The sequence below is a fragment of the Cucurbita pepo genome, chromosome LG12 (genome assembly GCF_002806865.2).
Source record: "Cucurbita pepo subsp. pepo cultivar mu-cu-16 chromosome LG12, ASM280686v2, whole genome shotgun sequence".
NCBI lineage: Eukaryota > Viridiplantae > Streptophyta > Magnoliopsida > Cucurbitales > Cucurbitaceae > Cucurbita > Cucurbita pepo.
In genome coordinates, this window is record NC_036649.1 from 4,666,263 (window position 1) to 4,672,133 (window position 5,871).

Below are 5,871 nucleotides of genomic sequence, written 5' to 3' on the forward strand. Positions count from 1 at the left end.
GAAAGTGAGTTTCATCAAATTGAGCATGGCGGGTGATATATAGCTTAGTGGTGGCGGGATCAAGACAGCGAAACCCTTTATGAGCAGGACTATAACCTACAAAATACAAGGAATGCTGCGGGGAGAAAGTTTGTTAGCCATATAATCACGTAAGTAAGGATAAACACGACAACCAAAGGGGTGAAAATTGTCATAATGCGGAGAGTAGCCATAGAGGAGTTCAAAGGGTGACTTACCTCCAAGAAGTGGAGTAGGCAACCGGTTGATAATATAAGCTGCAGTGCTGAAGGCATCAACCCAAAAACGAGGAGAAAGATGGGAGTGAAAGAGAAGGGTCAAGCTAGTCTCAGTCACATGACGGTGTTTTCTCTCAACACGACCATTTTGAGCAGGTGTATATGGACAAGAGAGTTGATGCTGGATGCCATAAGTACGTAAATGAGTTTTGAAAAAAGTGCTAGTAAATTCAGTACCTCCATCGCTTTAAAATACCTTGATACGAGAAGAATATTGATTTTCCACAAATTTTTTAAATTGAATAAAAATATCAAAGAAATCAAATTTAAATTTTAAAGGGTAAAATCAAGTGAATCGAGAATAATCATAATAAAAATAACATAGTAAAGAAAACCCGAATTTGATTTGACAGGGGAAGAACCCCAAAGATCACAATGAATAAGATCTAATACATGAGACGACCTACGTTCATTGCGGGAATAAGGAAATCGATGACTTTTCGCAAGCTGACAAGTATTACATAGTGATGGAGAAGGCAATAAAGACGTAAGAGAAAAATGACCTTTTCTATTTAAAAAAGAAATAACATAATGATTCACATGACCCAGACGAGCATGCCATAAATCATATGAAGCACGTAAAGATTTGTTTCTAAGTACTGAAATAAAAGCAGGGTTGCTGCGCTCCAACACATATAGACCTCCATCTCTTTTACCGATTGCCACCACCCTTCCTATTTGACGATGCTGAATAGCAAGAAGATTATTAGTAAATGTAACAGAGAGAGGAAAATCAGACGTTAATTTACTGATTGAAAGAAGATTTTTAGTGAGACGAGGGACAACCAAGACATCTAATAAGTGAATATTTGGAACAAGAGAAAGAGTACCGATGTGGATAATGGGTAGGGATGCATCGTTTCCTATGATCACAGAGTCCTTACCCATGTAATTTTTAGACTAAACCAAAATAGATGGGTCAGCGGTCATATGGGCTGAAGCCCCAGTATCCAGAAACCAATCAGCAGCATCGGGTCCAGCAATAGAACAGGACGTGTTGAAGGCTTCAGCACGGTGAGCATAAGTAGAATCAGGTCGAACATACCGTTGGTTGCAGCGGTAACATAATGGCCCTCTTTGCGGCATATTTGGCAGTGAGGTGGTCGATGACCCTAACTTGAGTGGGTTCGTTCTCGATTGGAAGAGTTATTTTTGTGGAAATAAGAACGACCTCGCTGGTTGCTAGAGGAAGGAGGGTGGCTTCCATGGATGTGACCACGATTAGTGGTTGTGAATGTTGTAGGAGTGGAGTCAGAGGACTCAAGGGAGCGCTGAAATAACTCAAAACTCTCAGCTTTAGAGACTAAATATGCAAAACAGGGGATAGGGGTGAAAGCCATCTGGGCAGTAGAAAAGGCTGAAAAATTGGTGCCGAGCCACGAAGGAACCAGTGCACTTTATTAATGTCCTCGACGGGTCTACCAATGACATGAAGTTGGTCACAAATTATTTTGAAGGCACGGGCATACTCAGCAACAAGTTTGGTGCCACGTTTCATCAGCTGCAAGTCATCCTTGAGTCTCAGTTCACGAGCTTTCGAATGATGGCTGAACGTAGTTTCCAACGCAAGTCAAACATCACGTGCAGTGGAGAGACCAATGACAACAGCAATGGCTTCCTCGGTGAGAGAGGAGAGCAGGAGACGGAGAAGTTATTGATCGGCTCCTCTCCACGCCAAATATTTGGGGTTGAGTGTTTTTGAGGTTTCTGGTTCAAAGTGAGTTGGTGGAACCATAGTTCCATCAACATAGCCCAGCATGTCTTGACTCCCAAGGAGAGGGAGAAGTTGACTTTTCCAAAGAAGATAATTGGATGAAGAAAATTTGATGGAGATTATATGGATTAGAGTGTTGAAAGGAAGAAGATGATAAGAGAATTCGGAAGCCATAGAGAAGAAAGGATCAGGGTTGTTAAACCGAAAAAAAAACTCTGATACCATAAAAATGTTTACTGAAACCACCACACCTAAATGGTGGTGAAAGTTCTCTATTTATAATCATTTACATTATAGAGAATTATGGTAAATTACAAATAATATGGAAAGAACAATAAATGAATACAATATATTTGCCTTTAATAAAATGACAAATATGGTAAGCCATAACGTAAGGCAAATATCTAGATATTTTCTTTATAATAAACGGTCAACTATCCTTAACAAAAAGTCTGAGACTTTTTATAGCGTTTTTGTATAGCTATAAGTGATGCTATAATAAAGTATAAATATATAGCTTATATACAATGCTATGAAAACATTTAATAGCATTTTTCATTGAAGCTATGTAAATATAGCTAAAATAATGTGTTGTTGTTAACTTATAATAGCATATTCACAACGCTATAATTTAGTGATATGTGGAAATCACGGCAAGGGGAGTAAGATTTTGATTACCTTGTTAATCGAATATCTCAAGGCAAGAACATTGTTTGAGATTCGAATCACTCCACAAGCAATATCGATCATGTCTAGCTTAAATGATTCTTGTTGATCAAATATCTCAACGCAAGAACGCTTGTTTGAGATTCGAATCACTCCATAAGCAAGATTGATCTTGTCAAGCTTGAATCATTTTACGTCCAACCTAAACTACATATAATTGCAAAGAAACTTAGCCATTGGCTAAAGAATAGCACAAATGCTTCTTTTACTGTATTTTCCAAGTCTACTTACAAATATAACACTTTGTATAACCTCGAAATGAAACTATTAAATACATTCCAAGAGTTGTATAACCTCGAAATGAAACTATTAAATACATTCCAAGAGTTGTAACATTCATACTTAATGCCCATAATTAAATTATGTAATTGTAACATGGAGTAAATAAAAAGTCTTAAAAATATATTAATTAAATACAATAACTCTAAATTACTTAAAATTGTAATCTACCCAAAATTTATAACATGAAACTTCATTCTTTTTCAAGGTGGCATAAATTGAAATATCTTTTCATAATTTCAACAATATTTCAAGGTGGTATATTGTACGATTGATATCTCTTGGTTCATATCATTTAGTATTTATAGCTTTAATATTATGTTATAACAAAATTATTTACTCATTTATAATTATTATAATTATTGTAATACACATTTGATAGCAATTATTTTTGGTTATATAAATTTTGTTATGCCTTGTGTTCATTGCTATACAAGGTATCTCTTCAACATTTATTTAATATAATTTATATCAACTAAATTTGAAATTCATGATATTTCATAACACATTGAACATTAAAAAGTTTTCATTCATAATTGAATATTACAAAATAAAATAAATTATTTAAATGATACAAAATAAAGTAGGGGTGAAATGTAAATACAAAAAAGAACATAAATGAGTTCACGAAATACAAAATTCACTAACTACCCCATATACAACCTTTCCTTTCTTCATTTTTCCATTAAGAAGGGCTTTCTTCCCCCTTCAAAACTGCAAATATTTAAAGAAAAAGGCTAATAACCATTCAATTTTTAAAGTAAGGCATAAAAATCAAAATAGTACTGATTCATACATCGATAAATAAAAGTAAACAATATATGATTCATGTCCATTACCAAAAACGGTACGCAACAACTACCCTACATTCTTTTTTCTATTTGTTCCCAACTGCAGCCCTTAGACACCATCAATTATGGAGTTACTAATATTGCTTTGATGACGCAAGTTCAAGTAGGGAAAGGAAGAGAAAAACAAAAGAAGGAAAATTTTAAAGAGATTCCTACATTTGTATAGGCATTCACATTTTTATAAGCATATGATATTTCTCCCCTACAAAGCAAAAAGTAAAAGAATGAAAAATAACTCTACTCCTATAACACAAAGAGTAGAAATAATGATAGTAAGGAACTAAATGTCATCGATGTTCTACCCAACTAAAAAAAGCACGCCAAAGGTAACATTTATATCTCAAAATGAAGGGTAAAAAGCCACCTCCTCCCTCGTAAACCAGCACAATTTATTATGAGCTAACGTCCTTAATCTTTCTAAAAAAAATATTACTCAAGCTAGTACACTACAACAAGAGTACAAACCTAGAACATCTTTCATTTTCTTGATCATTTTTGTGTGAATTGATGGCAAGATTCACAATATCCAATGGATCATCCATCTTCCCTACTAAATTTGTGCAATGCCTCAAGCAGAAAACACATTTATAATGTTCGTGAAAAGGAAAGATAACTCGTTGTGATCAAACAATAACATGTAATGTGAGACATTACCGATAACTTTTTATACCATAAAATGAAGGCTTATAGCAACCTCTTTGTTCTCAAAGCTCAAACTTGTCCTTCTGCAAATTTTCACACTACTATATGATCCAATAATTTTATACACTTCATAAGAAAAATCATTATACATTCTATGAGAGTAAAACATGTTCTAATAAACATAATTATACCTTAAAACAAAGCACTAGAAAATACAACATATTCGTCCAACAAATCCATCCAAGTTGTTCTAGAACTACATGAAAATCAATCTCTAAAAAAAAGTTGACCTTTTTTTTGGAATAATAAGAATCAATACCTAACAAATCAACACCAAAATTTCACAAAAATTCATCCCAATATTTTCAGAGAGCGAATCGTACCTTCTTGGCCCATTGCGGCCTCCAATCTTCATCTCCAAGAAGTTACCGACAACTTATACCGTCTGATCGACGTGTCATATCGGACTGATGCCCCGCAACGCCCAGATTCTAGATCACAGTGTCACAATCGCACTTTCAATGCAGCGGACTTGCGATTGTGCGACACTCACTTTCCAACGACAAGTGAGCTAAGCCAATTCGTTCTTACGTCGCCTACGGCCAAGCGACGTATGCTCGAGCCTCTGGCCTCGATTTTAAGAGAAGGTTTTAGAAAGCGAGGGCAGAGAGAGATTTTTGAAAGAGAGATTTTTGAAAGAGACGTTATATAAGCAAGCAAGAGAGAAGTTGACAACTAGTCGTATCCCCCTATAGTACATTCTGAGGCATTTCATGTCTGACAGGCCTAGACATGATATTTCTGAAACGTCATACTTCATAGAAATACAAAAGTAAAACACTAGAATATGAAAAGACATAAAGGATTGGGCTTGTCATGGGCATGCGGCCATGGGCAACACGCCTTGGACGAGCATGACCGTGACATCCTCCCCCACCTAATTGGTTGACGTCCCTGTCAACCGACTACTTTCGAACCTGGCGATGTGGGTGGCGGCTGAGTCCAGATCTTCGGCGCGTTCCCAGCTGGTTTCCTCCGTAGTGAGATTCTTCCATTTGACAAGAAATTCATGAATTGTCCGTACGAGTCTTCCTATCTTCCTAACCCTGTCGGCTAGGATCTCCTTTATTTCTTTGTTGTCTCTTTGTTTCAAATCGATGCTCGGTCTTGTGATTACATTTCGCTGGTCGTCGTCCGGGTCAGGGTGATAAGGTTTCAAGTTGCTCACATGAATTACTGGGTGGATTTTCATCCATGTGGGTAGCGCAACTCTGTAGGAGGTAGCCCCGATCTTTTTAAGGACTTCAACCGAGCCTTCGAACTAGTCACTGGTCCTTTCGGCTGCGAAATCTGATCTGTTCTG